A 24,661-nucleotide genomic window follows, 5' to 3' on the forward strand; every position below is an offset into this window, starting at 1 on the left:
GCCATAGGTTTGCCACCACTGCACTAGGCCGTCTGTTGGGATGTATAATTTGCGGCCGCATATACATACCCATAGACGGCAATGGCGGCCCAGTGGTGGTGCACCGGGAAAAGATAGAGCATGCTGTATCTTTTCCCGTGTGTGCGGCCGCTCGCCTCTGTTTTCTATGGAGGAGAGAGGGGGCGGGCAATCCCGCCATGTGAAAGTACCCAAAGGGTGCATCCACGTGTTCAATTTGATGCAGTTTTTTAAGCCAAAAGCAGGTGTGGTGATAATGGGTTGAGACAAATAATGGAAATGTGCTGCTCCTCCAACTACTTTTACTCCATTCCAGGTTTGGGTATCTGAAAAACTGAACATGTGGTTGCACCCTTTAAAATTAAAAGTATGCTAATGAGCCAGAAGGGCTCTGGGAGGTGTAACCAGAGCCCCCTGTGTTGCAGATTCACAGGCTATTACACAATGCCAGAGCACCTCCCCCCCCCCCCACCTCCCACTGTGTGAGATTTTTAAAAGATTATTTTAGAGGGACGCATGGATAAGAAATATAAAAAGATTGACTCCCTGGATCTATGAGTAAGTGCCCCTGGTTAAAGGAAACCTACCTTCTGAGAGATTCCCCGTCCGGGCAACAGCTACAGAAATAAAGTTTAATGCTTTATAATGCAAATTAATTTGTAAGGCTACTGGGGGCGTAGTCTCAGACGACTCCGGGGGAAAGGCTACTCCACTCCTAGTAGACACTACATACCTGCCCCTACCTTCTCCGACCCTTTCTTCCGGCATTTGCTTTGCAGCAATCGAGCTCTGCTGGAGACGGGACGGAGCAGATAGGTGGGTTTGTAGTGGCTACTGGGATGTGGAGTGTCTTCGCTCCTGGAGGCTACTTACACCCCCAATAGCCTTAAAATTAATTTTCATATTTAAACTTTATTTCTGTAGCAACTGCATCCCTTAAGCAGTGAAAAACGGGCGGCAGCTGCTGCCCGGACGGGGAATCGACCATGGAAAATCTCTCATGGTAGATTTCCTTAAGGCATATGAATGTTTACCAAGCCACTCCCTCGTATGTTACCTGCTTCCAGGTGAATCTTCTGCCAAATTACTGAAGCTCCCTGTTCTTGCTCATCCTCGGTCACAGCCTCCTTCAGTCTCAGACTCTCCTCTGTCTGCTACTGACCGTCCATTGGAAGGAATAACCCAGCTGCTTCTTCATTACTGTAAGTACAAACTTTCAAAACTTTCATAAACTTATAAAGTGACTTCTTCTCATTCCAATCATGATCACTGATACTGTATATTTGTAGATAACAAACATTGTCCTTAAAGTGGGTCAAAGATCTCCATCATTCTTCATTACATTTTCTGGAGGTCCTGCAGTTCTTCTTTCCAAAGGCGGACTGTGAATCAACACAGTCCCATGGAGAGTAATCGGCTTTAACCTTTTACCATGGGCATGTTTTTTACTTAAAAAAAAATTGTCAACGAAAAAGCAAAGAAACAATTTATTTTGTACAACAGCAGTGAATAAAACAAGGATAAAATGTATAGTCTGTTTTGTATATCAATTACTGGATCTTGAAAATGACCATTATGTAACAGTGTAATTTTTGGACATTAGTCACTGACTACTGTAAGCTTTTAGTAGGAACTAGCAGAACAGGTAGGATTATAGATGCACCTCACCGAAATTGCATTAATGTCTGGATCCAGCAAATAGCGGTGTTTACATAAGAGATTGTTTCTTGTGTTTGGTTAATAAATTGCAGTTCCTGTGCCCATGTTATATAATAATACACTGTGGTAGAACAGAATTAAACATCCTTAAAGGATCTGTCCTAAGACATGCCCTATGAGCGTGCCCCTTCTATGAATTCTCCTTACTGGTCTCATTGCCCCCCAGTAACAGCGGAGGATCAGACTGGTTTCATAGGAGTGAATAACTAGCAATATAGGGGTTACAATGGTCATCCATCACCAAACACACCGCCAAATCCAGACTGTGGTGGGCCGCTGCCCAGAAAATGATCTTTGGCCACCATTACTGGTGCTTTTTACAAGCAGTTTCTGGCTGGCACCATGCTGCAGTGCCCATAATCATAGACAGCAAAATCCATGGGCAGTCAACCCCTGTCATTATCTACAGAAGCTTATGGGGGACCTCTGTCCTTTCCTTAGCCCCTTGTGACAGGATCAATGGATGTTGAGAGCCTAACAACTGCATCCAAGGGCTGCCTTGGATAGATGCCTATTAGGACATGCCTATGGAAGCCACAATAGGCAAAACCTCCAGTTATAATCTACAGCAGCAATGTTACAGTCTATTATATAACTAAGATCGCAAGTTCAAGTCCCCTAAAATGGCAACAATTAAAACTAGATGGGGCACATTTACTAAGCTCTTTGCGCCAGTTTTCTGTTGGACTTTGCACATTCTTTAGTAATAATAATAATTCTTTTATTTATATAGCGCCTACAGATTACGCAGCGCTACAAATTACGCAGTTTTCCAAATTGGTCCCTGGCCCGAATGGGGCTCACAATCTAATCAACCTACCAGTATGTTTATGGAGTGTGGGAGGAAATCAGAGGACCAGGAGGAAACACAGATACAGGGAGAACATACAACACAGGTTGCACAGGTATTTAAGAAGTGTCAGTAAATGTGCCCCGATGTCTTCCTACTAAGAAGAAACCCTCACACAGTTTTATAGATGGAAAAATAATCATTTTATGGATCTTCAAATGCAGTAGCGTAAAATGCATGCAGGAAAGAGGGGAGGGGCTTAAAGTAACATTTTTGCATGAGGGCCCTGTGAGGTTTAGGCGGCATTCACATGACCATTTGAGGGACGTATATCTGGGCGCCTTGGCTGGTTTACCTCTCCAGCGTCTGCCGGATGCCGGCTACGGCCCTACGAGCATATGTCTATATGAATGTAGCCTTAAGCTCAACCTTAAATTTGTTGGAACTAGAAGTATCCCAGTGTCATCAGTTGTTGGCATTGGGACATATGAGATGATGCTGAGGAGGAAGGCAATGAGCACTCAGCCCTCAAACTACCGGTAGTAGTGCAGGTTCATATGAGCCAACAGATGGACGGGCTCCATCGAATTTTACTTACCATGAAGCTCCTTCTCTGCTATTTCAATGTGAACTGGGTCTACAAATATTCGTGAAGGTCAATGTCGACTGATTTTCATTCTTCATTTTACAGATCTTCAGCTATGATATTCAGGGTTGTGTAGAGGACTATAGACCAACTTTAGTGTCTACCGACTGCCAAACCTTCATATCGACTGCCACTGGAAATCCTTTGTGGTAGTTCTCCTATTCTTAGGATTGATATTACAAAAAGTTCGGCATCTGGATGAACCTGCATCTTCAGTAAAAATGGAGGACATTGGAAACAAAGACGCCAAATCTACAATGGAAGCCATGTTGGAGTTGGATATCAATACTCCTCTGGACATTGGAGAACAGCCCCAGTGTTTCCCAGGCTATTACACTGATGAAGAACTCCAACCTCATCTTATCCGTCCTCCTGAGAACCCGAATGCTTATGGAAAACCCTATAGAGCTTTTAATGTTAGCCTGGAAGAAGAGGAAGGGCAAGTAGGACCTTATAAGAGATCTCATGAGTATGTATACATCTCCATATTGTCTCCTATTCCTAAATGTTACATAAATATTATCAGTTGTAATGTACAATTATAGTAAAGAAAATCATTCCTGTACCATAAAATAAGGCTAGGGACAACGGAGGACTACAACACGGGCCTACATGTCCTACTATATTTTCATACACTGAGATATGTCCTCCGCTTCGGCTCCTCCCTTGAAAGTGGGAGGAGTTAACATCGGCAGCAGCTTGTGATTTGCTGCTGATGTTCAGGGTGTCTAAGGACATAACGGTCCTTATATGGACACTTACATGACTGGGGAAACGCTCAGAGTGTACGCTCAGTGGAGTCTGTTGACGGATGTGATAAAGCTGCATCCCTTCCCCAGGCAATATGGCCTCCACTGAGAGTATTCTACAGGAACTAGGATGTCCCCAGCTGCAATTATGTGCCTATGGGCATGTGTACGTGTGCATATAACATTACGGTGTGGCACTGAAAAAAAAAAATAGCCTTTTTTTTATAACTTTTGACAACTCCTTTTATTTTCTACTTTTTTATATATAATTTCTGCTCCCTATTCTATATGTGTTTTTTTTCACCTCCCACTAACATAAACCAAGGAGCTTTAGGCAAATTTCATGTTGATATCACGGATGAAACAACGGCATCGTGTTGCAAAAAAAAGGGGGCGGTTGTCACCAATTACTGTAGTATAGGATTTATGGATCTCATAAAAAAATAATTTAAATGCAAAATAACCAACGGGGGATGTACATGGATGTTATAGATTCGGGGAAGGTCTAGGCTGAGTGAACAGTCAAGTAACGGAGAATTGCCCTAAGCTGGGAATAGACGTCTGATAGATGCCCTTATAAATATGCACATTTCAGGTTGTATTTGCACAAAAAGCCTACATCCACATTTAGCGCAGAATCTAGACTTCGCTAAATCAGCGGATTGTAACATATAGCATTTGATGAAAATGTTTTTATTGATCATAACATTTATTTAAAAAATCTCACCTATTATTTATCACCGATTTTACCCTGCGTAATGCATAATAATAATTCTTTATTTATATAGCGCACACAGATTACGCAGAGCTGCACAATGTATCAAATCGGTCTCCATGGGGCTCACAATCTAAACAACCTAACAGTATGTTTTGGAGTGTGGGAGGAAACCGAAGTACCCGGAGGAAACCCACGCAAACACAGAGAGAATATACAAACTCTCTGCAGATGTTGACCTGGGTGGGATTTGAACCCAGGACCCCAGTGCTGGAAGGCAGAAGTGCTACTCACTCAGCCACCGTGCTGCCCAGCATAGGAGGATATCAGCGGCAAATCCTTATGTAAAACATACAGATTAAGTGGCAAAATCCACAATTTCTGAGTGATTTCCCGATATACACTGCATATATGGAGCTACTTCTCTCCAAGGTGCAAATTTGTCCAAATAAGGCAGGTCACAGGCATTAAGCCTATGACACTGGGTGTGAGGGTGTATTCTGAGAATTATCAAAATATCAGGGGGCGCATAGTCCTACAACCATTGAAAAAAAAAAATCTGATCTGCGTAAAGGAGTTTTCCGACTAAATAAGTTAGTCCCTATCTACAGCAGTCAATCATTGCTAACAAATTTGGATACACTTTTACCTTTTTATTACACTTTGCTATAAACAATAGGGAAGCTGTGTGAAAGTAACTTAACCTTTGAAGCTTTATTTTTTATTTATTTCATATCATACATTAAATAGTGCAGGGAATAAAAGTAAACTTTGTAATTTACTTCATTATCAGTGCTTTTTTTTCTGCTTCTTTCTCCAGCGGTGAGCAGTGTATCTGAAGGATTCCTCAGGTCCACTTCAGATAGATACTGATTAACTCTTTCCATAATTTTTTTGCTCTTCTTTTATATTCTTTTTAACATTGTGCTTGGCTAAAATGACCAAAACTATATATTAATGTCTGGTTTCTTTTCCAACTGTAGTATTTTGAGTATTCAAAATGGCAAGAAATTTTACATAATTCCTTTCCGGATCTGTGACTTCGGGCCAGCAAAGGGCCAACAAACCTGAGACTATGCAATTACAAATCTGGATGCTTATTCACACTGCCAGAAGAGACGTGGTGTTTCCAGGCGGTAAGTTTGTTATACAAAGCCTCAGATTCTGGCCAAAATATGTATCCAAAAACTGTGAAAATCAATATAATTTACAAGTAAATATTATGTCTTTCTTTATCCTTTACTTAATTGTAGAGTGGAATGACTTAAAGGGCACCTACCACCACGATTCTACCTATAAAGGTAGATCGGGTGGTAGGTGGATGTAAGGGACGTGAGGAGAGCTCTTTTTAGAGCTAATCCTCACGTCCCCGCTAACTTTTAATAAACTTTATTCCCCTAACATGTAAATTTCGTTATGCGGCTACTGGGGCGTGGAGTAGCCGGGCACGAGGCTACACAGCGCGGCTACTCCACGCCCCAGTAGCCACGTTACTCCTCCTACCCTGTGTGTTCGGCGCGCAGCTCCTAGTAGCTGCGCGCCCAAGCCCGACATGCTGGCGTTCTGCGCATGCGCAGAACGCAGCTGAGCAGCCACAGCTTCGAGGCCGGAGCTACTGCGCATGCGCAGAACTCCGGCTTGTCGGATGCCGCGAGCTGAACACACAGGGTAGGAGGAGTAACGTGGCTACTGGGGCGTGGAGTAGCCGCGCTGTGTAGCCTCGTGCCCAGCTACTCCACGCCCCAGTAGCCGCATAACTAAATTTACATGTTAGGGGAATAAAGTTTATTAAAAGTTAGCGGGGACGTGAGGAGTAGCTCTAAAAAGAGCTCTCCTCACGTCCCTTACATCCACCTACCACCCGATCTACCTTTATAGGTAGAATCGTGGTGGTAGGTTCCCTTTAAATTTCCATCTTGTACCCTGTAACCAATCTGATCCTTTCCAAATTCGGAAGTTTTATAAATTTATATAAAATTTAATGTAAAAAAAAATTAGATTTTAAATTGAAGATTATAGTGTAATCATCTTATTCTGGGTGACTGAGATGAATTTAATAAAATGATTAAGACTTTAAAACTTTGTAAGTCGTAGTTATTATTTTCCTATCAAAAATTATATTGGTTGTCTACTTTTAGTTCTACAACTTTCCAATATACTTTCTGTACCAATTCCTCACAGTTTTATAGATTTCTGTTTGCCGTCCTTCTATAGAAAGCTTCTATGTGGATAGAAATCTGTCCATGGTCTTGTGATGGACATGCAGGTGCACGAGCTGTTACTATCAGACAACTCTCACTACTCTCTGTGATAATAATGGCTCATGCACCTGCGTGTCCATCACATCACCATGGACAGGACTCCTAGGGGAAAGAGTGCGTCCTGATTACCCCACCCACACACACTGATTGACAGGGAGAGTCCTGATTACCCCGCCCACACACAGTGATTGACAGTGAGAGTCCTGATTAACCCGCCCACACACAGTGATTGCCAGTGAGAGTCCTGATTACCCCGCCCACACACATTGATTGGCAGTGAGAGTCCTGATTACCCCGCCCACACACAGTGATTGACAGTGAGAGTCCTGATTACCCCGCCCACACACAGTGATTGACAGTGAGATCCATGATTACCCTGCCTCCACACACAGTGAGTGACAGTGAGAGTCCTAATTACTCCTTTCACACACAGTGATTGACAGTGAGAGTCCTGATTACCCCGCCCACACACATTGATTGGCAGTGAGAGTCCTGATTACCCCGCCCACACACAGTGATTGACAGTGAGATCCATGATTACCCTGCCTCCACACACAGTGATTGACAGTGAGATCCATGATTACCCTGCCTCCACACACAGTGATTGACAGTGAGAGCCCTGATTACTCCCCCCCCCCCCACACACATTTCTTCAAAGTCTACCCAGAACAACATATTCTGAATCTCTCTGCTCTCATCTTCTTATCGGAGATAGAAATTGGCGCTTCTATTTCTTTACCACTGTACATTAAGATTATCTTATTTTGGCATATTACAGTATTTTTCGGACTATAAGGCGCACAGGAGTATAAGGCGCACCATCATGCCTGCTAAAACGTCTAGGTTCATATATAAGGCGCACCGGATTATAAGTAGCACCTGATTATAAGGATGAATGACCAGCAGGTGGCAGACCTGTGCACAGTACAAGGCAGCTGTTGTCTGTAAGTACGGTTCATATATAAGGCGCACCTTTGATTTCTGAGAAAATCAAAGAATTTTTTGTGCGCCTTATAGTCCGAAAAATACGGTACCAGTATAGTGGATGAGCATTTTACCAAATTAATGTAGCCATATATTTAGTCTCCAGTCCCATATGGATTCTGTCCCACGTGCTTTCCATGTTCAATCGGTGACCACGGGGAGAGCCAGAGGACGTGAAATGCGCGGGTCTGAATAAGCCCCAGGGTTACACAGTAGGTGACACTCCTATCTGTAGTGTATAGCCCTTTTCCTGCCAGGATTCCATGTCCGTCTATTATATATTGATACTTGCCGGCTCGGAGGACACGGTGCTCCCATTGTTAGCGGTGCGGGTATAGCTGCCTGCCCCTGTGCCGCAGGGGGGCTGCTGATAATGAGTCTCCCCACAATCCCGAAATACGCTCTGCCGCTCACTAACAATACTCCCTGCGCCTTCTCCTTTCAGCACCAGAGCTGTCGCCTCACACAAGTCACTTGTCCCTGGATAGTTGTCTGCGTCTCCCTGTGGTGATGCTAAATAATGTCTGGAATTCTGCCGGATTAAATCCTTTGAATCTCGTAGCAGCGGAGCGGCGATTTCTCCGGCTTTTGTCCTCCACTTTCCTTTCTTTTCTGGAGTTTACATAAGACTTAACTTTCACGCTCTGTTAGGAAAATATTTTGCTTCCTAGAGAGACGGTAAATCCAACCGCACTCAGAGCATCTCCTTAAGGGGTAAATATTTAGATGTGGCGTTCACTTCTTTTAGGGAATTTTAAGGTGGACTATTAAAAATATGGCAGAAATTTACCATTAAAATCAAACAATAAACCAGGGACATTACTCATAGATCCTTGTCTTCTAATATTTGTTATCCATGGCCTCCTTCCTTCTAAAATTTACTTTTAACCTCTTCAGGACTTAGTTTATTTTGGCCTCTAGGACACGGCCCCATTTTTCAGATCTGCCCTGTGTCACTATAAGTGGTTATAGCTTTGAAATACTATAACATATCCAGGGGATTTAGAGATTGTTTTCTTGTGACATATTGTACTCCAAAATAGTTTAAAAATTTGGATGATACATTTTATGTTTAATTATGAAAAAAAATGAAATTTGGCAAAAAATTTGAAAAGATTCTCCATTTTCAAAGTTATAAATTCTCTACTTTTGAAGCAGATAGTCATAGCGCCCATATTACTTAGTAACTTACATTTCCCAAATGTCTGGTTTATGTTGCATGTTTTTTTAAGAATCCACATATTTTACTAGAATGTTATGAGGCTTATCATTTTTCACATTTTTTGGAAAATCACTAAAACCTGTGTTTAGATGGACCTGCTCAACTTTTATTTGACTGTGAGAGGCCTAAATAATAGCTAGGCTCGTAAATTACCCCATTATGGAAACTACATCCCATAACATGTGAAAAAGGACTTTTAAGAAGTTTGTTAACCCTCTAGTTGTTTTGAAGGGGTTAAAACATAAGGGAGGTGCATTCTACAAATTGTAATATTTTTGGAAAATACTTTCATTTTGGGTGGAAAATCAAACATTTGCAATGGATGAAATGACAAAAGACTCCACAATGTTTGATACTCAGTTTCTCCCGAGTGTACGGATACCCTATATGTGGTGGTGACCTGCTGTATGGGCGCACGGAAGGGCATAGAATGGAAGGAGGCGCCATCCAGAGCATTTGCTTTGTCAAATTGTACAGGCTATAATTTTTTTTCTTTTTTTTATGTGGACATACAGGGGCTTATTTTTTTTTGGTGCACTTTTCTGGTGCATAATTTTGTGACATCTTTAGCTAACTGATGAGATTTTATTAACACTTTGTTGGTGGAGGAAATGAAAATCAAATAAAAAATTTCTTTTGCCCATTCTCCATACCATAAAAATAATATGTTATATTTAATCTATGGATCGCCATGATTATGAAAATAGCTAATTTACATGGATTTTTAATTTTTTTTTACCAGTTTTACTGAATAAGAAAATCTTGTTAATTTTGGCATCACCTTCTTTTCAGAGGCATAACTTTTTTTTTATTTTTCAGATGAAAAATCTGGTTAAGGGCTTATGTTTTGTAAAAAGAGTTTCCTTTTTAGCTGTTTTATTTTGTGTGTCACTTTTTTAATCACCTTTTAGAGCATTTTTTAAAGGTATTCATAAAAAATTATCATTTTTAAGAAAGGTTTTCAGGCTCTTTTTCTTACGACGTTCACTGTGTGAGTCCAATAACAATTCTGTTCTATTATACCAAATATGTGGGTTTTTTTTTGTCTATTTGTGTTTTTATGAGTGACTCATGCACAGACAGCTTACAGTCAGACCCAGAATGGGTCTGACTGCAGGACACATAAGATCCGTCGGTAAGTGGCACAGGGAATACGATCCCTATGGGGGCCCTTACACGCCGCTGTCTTGCTTGACTGCGGCATGTAAGAAGTTAACACTCACAATTAGAGACGGCGCCAATCACGGGTGTTAGAACGCAGTGTCAGCTGTGATACACAGCTGACACCTGCTGCTTCTGGTGCTGTTTGGGAGTTGGTGTCAGAAGCTGGAAGTAAAAGCACATCCCATTGCGGGAAGTATCTTCCAGCAAGGACGTACTTTTACATCCATGTGTGGGATGGGGAGCCCTTCCATGCTGTAGCTTCACAGGATGTTACACCGTCTGCCCCTTCCAATCTGATCCCTGAGCATGTCCCTCTTCCCTGTGCCTGATGTTATCTCAATGCAGCAGAGGAAGTTTCAGCATACAGTGGGGGAGGGGGGGGGGAGAAGTGCTCCTACAAACAGCCCAGAGGGGCTCTGGTAACACCCTCAGAACACTTCAGACTAATAAGCATAATTTTAAAAGTTGATTTTAGAAAGAAGGAGGTCATGGATAAAAAATATAAGAAGATAAGCACAGTCACAGTGCCTGGATCAATGTGTAAGTATGGTATATGATGGTATTTGGTATAATTACTGGAGATATCTAGTAATCTGCTGATTTCCTGCTAACTGGTCTGTTCCACATGTAGCCCCATAAGATAGACGATAAAGAAACCCTGACAATCACAAGAACAGGGAATAAAAGTCCCCTAAAGTTCTCCACAAGTCCACCAGAGCTTTATTCACCTCTATGGGATTCCATATAATTATATAATTTTTTAGTGGAGAATCCACACCTCCTTGCTCTTCACATTGAGCACTAGAGAAGTTTTCCCCACTTGCGATTTCAGGTTGATTGTCACCTTATAGTGTGAAAAAATATATTTAAACAATTATATATCAATAGAAATATTTATTTTTACTAAGTTTTTCCACTTTATCCGGCTGTTCTGTGCAGGAGGAGAGATCAGGTTACAGTCTCTCCACATGGGGACTAGTGGGTGGGATGTGCAGCATTGGATTAGGGCAGAGAGCGTTGCATACAAGGCACAAACTACTCAGCTAGCAGATAGGGAGAGAGAAAATATTAGAGTAAAATATTAGCCTGAGGAGTTCTGGAATTATTCAGGTTACATTACTGGTTCTACTAGGTCTTCAGCATTACACATACAACTGAGGCATAACTTGGATTTTATCATTTGGAATGGTAGGACAAGGTCTTCTTCACATTTACACCACATACATACAATCTTATTTATTGGCCACGACTATATATATCCAGCTCACAGACAGTTCACTGCTGGCTATATTTCCTGGCTAGCTCTATTTTATGTGTCTCTTACTATACTTCTGATTTTCGGATCTTGGCTTATGTATTGGGACTATCAATCTATTCTCCGATTTTGTGCCGTATTTGCCATCTCCATTGTTAAAGGGGTTTTCCCATGAAAGAAAGTTCTCAAATGTTAATCCCCTAGTGATGGTTACCCAATAAAGATGATTTTTACCCCGTTACTTTACAAGATTTCTCTTGTGCTGTGAGATGCTGTGTGCTGACAAATTGCTCAGATTATCAGGGCCCAGGGTTTATATACACTTTCATTTAGTTTCTGACACATAGAAAAAGAGAAATGAGAGATGAAATGTATATAACACACAATGACACTCCAGCTCTGCTATATATCTGCTATAACACAGACAGTCAGCCCTGCCTTAACTCCTTCCCCTGCTTTAAAGATCTCATCTTATTTGTAGCTTGTAGAGTAGATCTTCTCACACTGTTGCTTGCCGTCAGGAAGTGTCTGTGAGTGTCTGTGTGTGAGCTCCTCTTGGAATGCAGGGGGAGGGGCACGAGGCAGAGAGAGACACTGGATTGTGCAGACAGGAGAAGCTATTCACAAAAAGAATCTGCCCTTTATCTGAGAAGATTAATGGTCACATCCTGGGAACACATCATACAAGGGACAGATAGGGAGAGGGAAAATATTAACCTGAGGAGAATAAGTATGGAATTGGCCAGGTTACAAAACTGGTTCACACATATAGCTAACTACGGGATGACTTGGGTTTTATGGAATGGTAAGAGCTATGTTTTCTCCACGCTGTTTACACCATATACATATATTCTTATTTTTTGGCCTCCACTATGTACAGAAAGTTTCCTGCAAACTTCTGTGCAAAGAACAAAACAGCCCTTGATCCCCTCCATTCTGTCAGCGTCTTAGGCCCTCGGCATTACGTCACATTTATACAGCGTCTTTGCCTCGGAGGTTTTAAAAACTAAAATTACCTGTTCCCTATTACTGAGCCATTCTGAGGCTTACACAGAACCATTAACATCTCCTATTAGCAGTAATGCATCACCATAATTACGTTTTCGGGTGATTTTGACTAAAAGCTGCTATGTAGCTAATGTGTAAATAATGGGAAGCATATACCGTGGGGGTTATTATGATTCTGGGTACACTTTGTTGTAAAAGTATTATTATAAAAATCGCTGATAATTCTGTACAATCCTTTTAGTTAAAGCTTGCCTTCATTGCATGTCCTAAAAACCTATTAGAATACATATTGTACTAAAATATTCAGGTAGCTAATCTATTTATTAGGGTCATTCCGTAGGACCTTTAGAATTGAGTTACTGCAACCTTTTAATACCGGGGGAGAGACATAGGGATGTAGCAAAATTAACCTAAATATGTTACCCAAATGGGAAATATAAGCCGTGGATGTGGTTATACAAGGAGACTGCTTGCCAAGGAAGACCTGTGATCACAGCAGCATCGGCACTGCTCCAATCAGCCAGTCTCTAAAGGCTCCTATATATTCAAGGATTTGTTCCAAGTATTTACGCTGTTCCCTATCAATAATATAGGGCAGTGGTGGCGAACCTATGGCACTGGTGCCAGAGATGGCACTCTGAGACCTCTGTGTGGGCACACAGGGTGTCTCACAGGCACAGAGTTTGCCAGACATGGCACCTCCCTGCAGTCTCAGGCAGTCCAAGTAGTGCCCTGCTATTTTATAGTGACCCATCCTGTGCTTCTTGGTCCTGTCCGAAGAGTGAGAAGATGTGGACAGGGTCGGACTGGAGCTCAAAGATTCTGGTAGCAATAAGTTTGTTACTGCCTAAATTGCAGTGTTGGCACTTTGGGAAAAGCTAGTGTGTTTTGGGTCTCATTTTGGACACTCGATCTCTAAAAGGTTCACCATCACTGATATAGGGGATAACAACCAGGAGTAAGGATGTCCTGTTCTTACTAATTGGTGAACACATGTTCGTTCTGCTGCACCATTCACTGACTATGTGAGTGCGGGATATTTCCAAGCACAACATTCTCTACCTGCCACTCCAACCATTAGTGAGAATGTAATTTCCTTTAAATGCATTTTCAAAGTCCTGCTGCTACTATCACAAACATAGGAATAGTAATGCAAATCTCCAGGGACAATACTGCAAACACTGCAGCTTTGTATTGTTATTCTGCTGGTAGACTCCCTTTAAAGATGATGTCCGTAGATTAAGGATATTCCCACAAAGACAAGATTCTTAAAAATATACTCAGGATAACAAAATAAAACATTCTCTAATTCACTGTTATTAACAAAAATACAGAATTTCTCAGATATAATTCTGACCTGTCTCTATCAGTCCTGGTGTATACAATGTCAGTTTCCTGGGATCTGACCGTAAATCTTCAGATTTGCATGGTCAGGCAGGACAGATTTTTCTCATGAATTGTTTCTCCTGTCTGCTCACTGCAGTGATCTCTTCAGCTCCCCCTCCACTACAAGACAAGCTCACACACAGAGACTTCCTGCCTGCAAGCAGCATCAGGGGAGGGAGGCATATAGCAGAGCGATGCAGCAGATGCATCAGAGCTGGAAAATGTCATTGTGTATTATATACATCTCATGGATCTCATCATCTCTCTTTTTTTTGTGTAGTAGACTGTTCAGAAGTGAAATAAAAGAGTATATAAACCTGTACATGTATGATAATCTAACCACATTGTCAGCTCAAAGAACTAGATGGATCATGAAGTGTCTGCTTAGAGAGTCCACACTCTAGAATCTTACACTTCACATCACTTAGTGATAGAAGCTAAAACAGCAATATGACTGAGTAAAAAACCCCTTTAAATTATTCTCTTGTTTTTTTTAAACGAAATCCTGATGAGCGCAGCATAGAGCCAGAAAACTACATGAGCCGGATGGTGATCAATTGTACCAGTGTCTTATAGCGACACCGGTGCAATTGATCCGGGGGCTCAAGAGGGCCCCGGCACTTGCCCGGGTTGGCCAGTCGCTGGCGCCGGGCCTGGCTCCGGCAATGTGGTTATATGTAAGGGTTCCACAGCAAGAGCGGATTGGTCTGAGATGATAAACCCTGTGGATGCTTGTTCTTAAAGGAATTGTGCCACATTTGCACAAAATAGGAAAAAGTGGAAGTGAGAGGGTATATTGGAACATATTGCTCAGGCCATGTGGCGATATACAAGGGTCCCTTGTGGAAGTGTTACAGTGCAAGAGGAGATTGGTCTGAGATGGGAAATCCCGTGAATTCTGGTTGCCACATCTGCTGAGACCCCATGAGAAATCCGGCCTGCAGGTGCCCAAGAGTGCTCAATATGAATGAATGTTTGGCTTACGTCCTTAACTATTGCTACATTTACTTTTATGGGACTTTGATGATGAAAAATGCCCACAGTCCTATTGAAGTGAATGGAGAACTTGAGTCATATAGAAGACTTGGGGGATCTTGTGGGTCCCCTATTTTTGCAATATCCCATGAAGGGGTAATAAGGTGACAGAATGGACGTCCTGCATTAGGACCCAGTAGAGAAGTCATTTCTTGCCTCCAATTAGTGGAACCTGCAGATACATATTTCACAATATTTTATGATGATTCCTGAAAGTGAATGTGAACAACGTCAAAGACAAAGAATCCGAGCGGCGGAGAAATAAATGTGAGAATGAGGCGTGTATATAGGGGAGGATTTCATGGTGTATTATCACCTTTTTCTTGCCACAAGCCAAATATTTTGGATTAAAGCTCCAAAAGTAAGATTTTGGTTCTCTGAAGCCCTAATGTTTTTTTTTTCCTTGTTTAGTCGTGACTCTTAGCAGACTGATTTATATGCAATCCTAGAGGCGGTGATACATGCCGAGATGCACAAACCAATTAAGGCTCAAAGGTTTTTACAGCAAACTTCCATGATGGACTGCATGCTAATGAGGCACGCTCCGTCTCTGCAGCCTTCATGTTGATTTAGCTACTGCTAGTAAAACATCAATTTGCCCAAACCCTGCAACACCCCGCACTCATTTCATAAAACACAGAGATTGTTAACCCTTTCCCTCACACGTAGTAGCTACACTAGTTACTACGCAGTTCCGTGCTGCCCAATGTCCCACTGTAACACCCTAAATTGGAGATACAGAGAGTCCCCGCCTTAAGAACACCCGACTTGCAGACGACACCTAGTTATAAACGGACCTCTGGGTGTTGGTAAATTACTGTACTTTAGCCCCAGGCTACAATGATCAGCTATAACAGTTATCACAGGTGTCTGCAGTTAAGCCTTATTTTTAATCCTGGTTCTTATGACAATCCAACATTTTTAACTCCTTCACGCTCTGCATCGTACATGAAGAGGGCTCACAGAGTGAGCCCCCTTCATATAGAGGTGGGGTTTGCTGAATATTGCAGCAAACACCCACTATCGGTCCTGGTTACTATTAACCCTTCAGATTCTGCTGGCGAAGCCTGTAAATGCTGAATGTAAATGCTGTGTAAAAATGTCATAAACTGCAATACAGTAGTATTGCAGTATATGGTAGAAACGATCAGACCATCTAGGGTTAAAGTACCCTAGAGGGTCTAAAAAAATAGTAAAAAAAAATTAAAAAATGTAAAAAACTTAGAGAACCTGTTAACTGTATAAAACAACAGCTACAACAGTCGCAGCTTAGAATACTGTAAGCAGTCCTGCATATTCATGAGGGGGCCATCTGAGGCGCTGCTTCTCCCCCGGACCGCTCCTCCCCCACTCCATAGGCCAGCGGTGACTGCCACGCGTCATGCGGTAGTCAACACCCCTAATCCCGCCCCCTCATGAATACACCGGACCGCTTACAGTGCGGTCCAGCGTTTCTAGTGTACAGCGCGGCAGTGTCTGCTTCGTTATCTGAGGTTTCTGATAACGCTAGCACCTGTCCCTGTGTCGTTTTTACACGTGACAGGTCCTGTATAAAAATTCTAATCACCCCTCTTTCCCTAGAAGTAATATAAAACATAATAAACAGTAAAAATCACAAATGTCCGATGTATCAAAATATAAAAACGATTATTGGACCCCATAACAGAAAATAGTGGCCAAATGTCCGAAACGCTACTTTTACACCATTTCACACCATATACAAAATGTAATAAAAACTGATGAAAAGGTTGCACAGTCCTTAAAGTAGTAACAATGAAATTGTCGGCTCATCTCGCAAAAAAATGAAACCTCGCGCCGCTCCGTACACCAAAGTATGAAAAATTATTAGCGTCAGAAGATGTCAAAAATATTTTTTTTTCTTACACATTCGTTTAATTTTTGAAAATGTATTAACTCACAATAAAACATGTATAAACTTGGTATCACCGCGATCGTAGCGAACAAAAGAACAAAGCAGAGGCGTTATTTGGAGCGCACGTTGAAAGTCGTAAAAACTGAGCCAAGTGACTCGAATGCTTTTTCTATATACGACATGGAATAATAAATAACGTCACTGAGAAGTAACAGAAAATAAGCCGTCACACAGCTCTGTACACGGAAAAATGAAAAAGATGGAAAGCGAAAAATGAACGGAAAAAAATCCTGCGCCCTTTAGGGGTCAATATCCAATAGTCACAGAGACCAAAAAATTTTTGACTGGGGTTTCAATAATTAAATATACAGTCCGACTTACATACAAATTGAAACCTACAGAACCTATCTTGTACGTAACCCGGGGACTGCCTGCATTTCTAATCTTGAGTGTTTAACCCTTGGATGACATGACCAACAGGTTAATGTATGTAGAGGTATGGACCCCAGGGCTACCACTAAAGGAACCTTGATTGTAAAGAAATCTTAAGGGGGGGGCATTTATCATACGCTGGGAAAATTAGGCAGGAGAGAGTACACCGGACCTCATGGCTGTGCCTATAATATATATATATATATATGGAACCTCACCTTTTAGGCAGCAATATGGGAAGAATTATGAGAAAACTGCCTGAAGCAACAGTTCACATTGTAGCTTTTATTTTTTTAACTTACCCTTGGAAAATACAATTTTTAATGCAGATTTTAGCACCAAAATCCTAGAGAAGAATGCACTAGTCACCAAGTTTTTTCCCACTAAACAAGTAGCCCCCTCTGGTAGGGGATGAAATATCCTTTCCAGAATTCCCTCTTTTATGCGAAATATCATCCGTTTACCTATTAGAAAAAAAACTTGTGTGAAAATGGCTCTTCTCAATGTATTTTCACATGAGATGAGTCAGGTTTAGTGGTTGCAGGAATAGCGTCACTTCAGATGCCCCTTATCTTCTGTTCTCTAGAACCTAGAAACATGTGTTTGTGTCTTATCGAAGAGAACGGTCCCATCTTTTATATATCATCAGGCTTATGGTTCTGTGAGCTACAGAAATGGACATAGAGGCAGTTAAAAATAGAACTGAATCTTTATCTATAGCTTGCATGTCCAACTCTGTGTTTAGTTACCTGGATCTCTGGTTCTGTAGCTCACAAAACCATCAGTCAGATGTGATCTGAAAGATGAGATCCTTATCTTTACTATGACACTAAAAGCTTGTTTCTATGTACTATAAAACAGAAAATAGGGGCTTCTGAACTGACATTGCCCCTGCAACTACTAAACTTGACTCGTCTCATGTGAAAATGGGATGAGAAGTGGGAGGTTTTTTTTATTATTACTGGTAAACGCTGAGATTTCATATAAAATAGAGAATTCTAGAAAGAAACTTTCATACCCTCCCTGAGTGGACTAGTAGTATAGTAAGATAAAACCCTCTTCAAGCAAAAATAGCCTTACCATGAGTTAGGGGTTAGTAGAGTGTTTGTTCACAACACAAAATGCACAAAGTCCATCCTCTTATCCCATTTTCTTAAATTGGGATAAATAAATTGAAAGTACATTTTCTCCTGGAAGCAAACTTTTGAAAAAAAAAATCATTAAACATTCACTCTACAATGTGGGTGTCAGCCATAGAAACACAGCGCCCCCTTAGGAGCTAAGTGGGCATCACACCTGCCAGGTCCACTAAGATTGTCACCCGATATAACGAATGTGTCGCTTCTCCGCTCAGGTCCGGATGCATGTAAGTGCTTGGGCTTGTAAAACATTTTGAAAGTTAAATCCCGCGCTCAGTCCAAATCAGTCGGATCTTCCTACGGCTTGCCCCCTACTTTGTGTAGCATGAAAGCTGCCGCGCTGTTCCAAAATCCAATCCCGTGCGACACAATCCCAGTGCAGACACTTGTTAAATAAGTACAAGCCGTGTAATCCCCGAAAAAGACAAACAGTCCGACAAAAGCGTGATCCGCGACTCTTAGTAAATGAGCCCCAGTAGGTCGGGCCCCATCCAAAAATAGTAGAAACTGGTAAAATACACAAATAATTAACCTAAAGAAACAAGAAGATCGAAATACAAAACATGCACTAAAATGGTACTAATTAAAATGAAAAATGATCCCATCCCCAATAAAAAACAATAAAAAAAAATCCCTAAAAAGGTTGTGTAAACTAAAATAGACAAATAATTGACTATAATCTATTTTCTCAAAGTATTATAACATTTTATTTAATACCTTTGGTATCTCTATAAATGTGCTGACAGTATGAAAGTAAAGTGTCGTAAAAAAAAAATATTCCCCCATAAAAACAATGAAAAAAGTGATTCCCCCCCCCCTTTTAGATTTTATTTCCAGCTTTTGGTTATTAGGAAGTACCATTTTTCCTACAGAAAAAAACCTCTTATTGCGTTTAAAGTAAAAAACGGCTATGTTTTTTGTTTTTTTAAAAGATAGGAATAAAGAAATTTGGAGTGGAAACGAAGAAGAAAGGCTCTGGCAGGAAGGGGTTAAGGTAGCCCCATGATTGTAGCACAGGTCAGACGAGGGTATTTGGGGATGGGTCACAGGTGACCACCCACTTTGTTCCGTTTGTACTTTCACAACTTTGCGAAGTTGTTTGTGGAGTTTTGGAATAATAAGTGTAAATCCAGGGATGCGGGAAACATGAGTAAGCGGGAGCCGGAGATTATAATTATAATAGTCTGCTGTGGGCTTGAGGCTTGTGTCGGCTTTTTCATTCCATTCTGGCTGTAGATGACTCATTCTTAGAAGTTTTCATACTCATCTACTGTGATGAGCCGCAGCTCTCCGACCGTACATCCAGCATGAGATGATCCCCATGATATGTAGAATTACCGAGAAATATCTGCAGAAAATGTGCTGACTGTTACATCTATAAGACAAAGGAAACCTCATTGGTTTAACTACCCTTAAAGGGAACCTGCTACCAGAATTGACCCCATTAAACTACTAGATAGGGAATGAAATCTCCTCTCTAGAATTCCCTCTTTTATAAGAAATTTTGCCTATTTATATACAAAAAATGCTTCTTTTTTTACCTTAAGTGAGTCACTTGCTGAGGTTGAAGGTGGAAAGTCAATTATTTGGTTCTATAGCTTATTTTTGGTACTGTTTTAAAGATAATAATGTAATCTTTCATATGTCATCAGGCTTGCGATTCTGTGAGCTACAGAACCGGAGATACAGGAAGTTAAATAAATAATATTGGATCTTTACCTGCCTGTATCTCTAGGTCTGTAGGACTCAGAACCTCAAACCTCATGCTGCTAGAAAGATAAGATTCTTATCTTTAATGTGGGTTCTAAAGAACCAATGTTAATGGTGTCTGAAGTGACCTGCATACTACTCTTTATAAAAGTGACTCGTCTCAGACAAAATAAGACTCCTCTCAGCTCATTTGCATAGGACTTTGGTAAATGGGATTTCACATAAAACTTTATTCTAGACAGGATATTTCACCTAAGGGTTCTGGTAGTTTAGTGGGGTTAAAGCTGTTGACAGTGTCACTTTAAGGGTAGTGAAAAAAAATTCTTCTAAATTCATAGGCAAATGAGGTGAGAAAAGTCACTTTTTGTCTGAGGTAAGTCACTTTTAGAGACTTAAGGTGGAGCGTCAATTCTTTGGTTCTATAGCCTATCATTTGGTATCATTTTATCATGTAAATATTAGAATGTCACCTTTCAGATAGCATTCGGTCATCTCCCGACAGGCTCATCTCATCTTAGGCAAAATATGACTCTTCTCAGCTCATTTATATATGACTTTGGTAAATTGAATTTCACATAAAACAGAAAATTCTTGAAACAATAGTAGTTTAGGGAGGTTGAAGGTGGTGACAGTGTCACTTTAAGGGTCTGCTCGAGAATACTAAAAACCAAGAAAAAAAAAATAATTTAAAGAAAACACAGAATGCTGGTGTGAGACGACTTCACATACTTACTGGAATGAGTGGCTGCTTTGGTAACATGATATCATGTCATGTCACTGCTCCTGGGATGTATATAATGATTGATGGGAGACCTTCGGACATACTTTATTTTTCACTCACAAACAACCCCTTTAAGGCCGGTGAACATTTGTAATCACTGTGGAATGTTTAAGACAAACTGAAATTTGAAAACTATAGAAAGTATATTTTGTAAGTTTTTGGAGCAAATTTAAGGGATTTTGGACTCTTCATGTGGAAAGTTTCTTTTTTTTGGAGGGGTCCGACCACTGGGACCTGATATGACTAGAGTCTGACCACTGCTCCATACATAGACTGAGGAAGATCATTGTTCTGAAAGTCATTATTGGGTAAATGTGGATAGTGTGACACCTAGGGGTGCACCAGCCATGAGGCGAGTTGAGCCTCTAGCCTCAGGCAGCACCACCTGCAGCAAAATGGGGGGTAGCTTCATGGGTGTAGTCAAAGCAGAGCTTAACACTTAAAAATAGTGTTTCTTCACACCAGACGTCAGGCATGGGTGTGAGACACATACTAAAAAATAACCTCACCTATAACTACTGGATTGGGTGTAGGGGGCGCCGTTCTATAATTCAGACAGCAGGGAGTTTAGGCTCACCCCTGTGACCTCCCCCCGCATAGACGGTAGTTCTAGGCAATTGATGTTCCCATTCTTGGGCCACAACAAGCATCACAGGTCCCCCACAGTCACAACAGTATAATATATAACACTCCGCAACTAACAATTTTAAAATCCCAAAACTCCAAATAAGTTAAAAAAACAAAAAAAAAAAAAACTGAAAAGAAAATGAAAGGACATGAAATAGTTAATGTATCTGCAGTCTCTGAGAGGTGGGCACCCGCTGCTGTGATGTCTGATCAGTCACTGGCTTGTAATAATAACTTGTGGTTACCTCTAAACTTGCTGAAAATCAGTCCGGTACTGGACGTCCTCCAGATGACATCACAGTTTCCAGACAATGACAGGGAATAGCTTGGAGCTGCCTCACCCCCTATTTGGGAAAAGTACTGCCCGGCGCTGAGATGTGGTGCCACATGCTTATTTACTGGCAGCAGCCGGAGGAAGGCTTACAATGGGGAAGCAGGGGAGCTGCGTACACTGGACTCAATGCTGACATATTACATCCAATGTGCTGTCCTCCCGTAATAGGAAGGGGGAGGTAATAGAAGTAATTGGATACACATAATCAGAGTCAAACTAACTGCTTCCGAACAGTTTCTGTACACACAAGTCCTGCTGTACCCTGATCAGCATATGACCTATGAGACCAGTGACGTTCTGCAGCAGTGACATGTGCATAGCTCAAGTTCGGTTTCAGGGTATAGGATGGACTTAAAGGACTGGTTTCTTTTATCTTGGGCTATTTTGTATTTTAAATTGTCATCCTTCACCTTCCTTTTGAGGTCTATATTAGGTAGTCTATGAGACCACCGGAGCACTGCAGGTGTGAGGTACATAACAATGAGCCCCATTGTCATGTAAAAGTGTTATATATTAAAGAGAAGGTATATGCAGAAAATAATTTATTTAAAACAACCTCTATATAGATAACACTGACCCAGCATTACATCACTACTGACAATAGATGATGTCACAGCTTATCTCCTCCCTCCTCCCTGTACAATGACCTCTATATAGATAACACTGACCCAGCATTACATCACTACTGACAATAGATGATGTCACAGCTTATCTCCTCCCCCTCCCTGTACAATGATCTCTATATAGATAACGCTGACCCATCATTACATCACTACTGACAATAGATGATGTCACAGCTTATCTCCCCCTCCATGTATAATGACCTCTATATAGATAACACTGACCCATCATTACATCACTACTGACAATAGATGATGTCACAGCTTATCACCTCCCCTCCCTGTACAATGACCTCTATATAGATAACACTGACCCAGCATTACATCACTACTGACAATAGATGATGTCACAGCTTATCTCCTCCCCTCCCTGTACAATGACCACTATATAGATAACACTGACCCATCATTACATCACTACTGACAATAGATGATGTCACAGCTTATCTCCTCCCCTCCCTGTACAATGACCTCTATATAGATAACACTGACCCATCATTACATCACTACTGACAATAGATGATGTCACAGCTTATCTCCCCCTCCATGTATAATGACCTCTATATAGATAACACTGACCCATCATTACATCACTACTGACAATAGATGATGTCACAGCTTATCTCCCCCTCCCTGTACAATGACCTCTATATAGATAACACTGACCCATCATTACATCACTACTGAAATAGATGATGTCACAGCTTATCTCCTCCCCTCCCTGTACAATGACCTCTATATAGATAACACTGACCCATCATTACATCACTACTGACAATAGATGTCACAGCTTATCTCCTCCCCTCCCTGTACAATGTCCTCTATATAGATAACACTGACCCATCATTACATCACTACTGACAATAGATGTCACAGCTTATCTCCTCCCCTCCCTGTACAATGTCCTCTATATAGATAACACTGACCCATCATTACATCACTACTGACAATAGATGTCACAGCTTATCTCCTCCCCTCCCTGTACAATGTCCTCTATATAGATAACACTGACCCATCATTACATCACTACTGATAATAGATGATGTCACAGCTTATCTCCTCCCCCTCCCTGTACAATGACCTCTATATAGATAACACTGACCCATCATTACATCACTACTGACAATAGATGATGTCACAGCTTATCTCCTCCTCCTCCCTGTACAATGACCTCTATATAGATAACGCTGACCCATCATTACATCACTACTGACAATAGATGATGTCACAGCTTATCTCCTCCTCCTCCCTGTACAATGACCTCTATATAGATAACACTGACCCATCATTACATCACTACTGAGAATAGATGATGTCACAGATTATCTCCTCCCCCTCCCTGTACAATGACCTCAATGACCATACATTATATTGTAAATGTCACCAATTATTAGTCTGGTAGATAGATAGATATGAGATAGATATGAGATAGATAGATAGATAGATAGATAGATATGAGATAGCTTTGTTAACTAGAAGTTACCAAGTGGCCATGAGGCAAATGTTTTTCTTCTCGCATCCTGGAAAATGTATCTGCATATTTCCTAGACAAAAAGTTAATCAATATTAATGTAGCAGAAAACATAGCAGCATTATGAAAGAAAAAGTTTTCATTCCACTGTAGAAGTATACAATATATATGGATACAAATGAGGAATTAATTACAGAAAAATTTGGAAATATATTAGTGATATTACACTTCATGCATATAAAAAAAAACCTGCATCAGACTAAGATAAATCTGCCCTAAGACAAAAAAACAGTCAGATGATAGAAATACAGAGAGATAAGCAAATGGGAGTGTTGGAGGTTGTCTTGACTGGTGGATTTGATAGATTATAGAATGAGATGATAGATAGATTGGATATATAGCTGAACGGTAGATTATGGTAGATTGAATAGATAGATGTATACAGGGTCGGACTGGGGTACCTGGGGCCCACCAGTGAAATTGATTTTGGGGGCCCACCTACTACTACATATAAATATTCTGGGATGAGGGAATTTCTAAGCACTAGTGGGGGCAGTGAAGCAGAGGATAAGCTAAGCCCTTTCTCCCTCCCTCTCTGCTAGTGCTCGGCTCTTGGTTTGTGTACAGGGGCTGCAGGGGTGACGTTATCTCAGGGCATTAATGCTAGGGATAGTATAAGAGTTACCCCTGGTGTCCCGGGCTTTCTGCTGGTGGCTGGGCTA

The 24,661-nt window shown here is 41.1% G+C and overlaps 1 long non-coding RNA gene across 1 annotated transcript; it reads left to right on the top strand.

The window, feature by feature from the left end:
• The first annotated feature begins 974 nt into the window (after nucleotides 1–974).
• On the top strand, nucleotides 975–5,812 carry LOC140074785 (uncharacterized). The gene is made up of 3 exons (XR_011849275.1): nucleotides 975–1,220; nucleotides 3,219–3,642; nucleotides 5,621–5,812. It is a non-coding gene; the product is annotated as an uncharacterized lncRNA (long non-coding RNA).
• The last annotated feature ends 18,849 nt before the right edge of the window (nucleotides 5,813–24,661 follow it).

The sequence above is a fragment of the Engystomops pustulosus genome, chromosome 8 (assembly GCF_040894005.1).
Source record: "Engystomops pustulosus chromosome 8, aEngPut4.maternal, whole genome shotgun sequence".
NCBI classification, from domain to species: domain Eukaryota; kingdom Metazoa; phylum Chordata; class Amphibia; order Anura; family Leptodactylidae; genus Engystomops; species Engystomops pustulosus.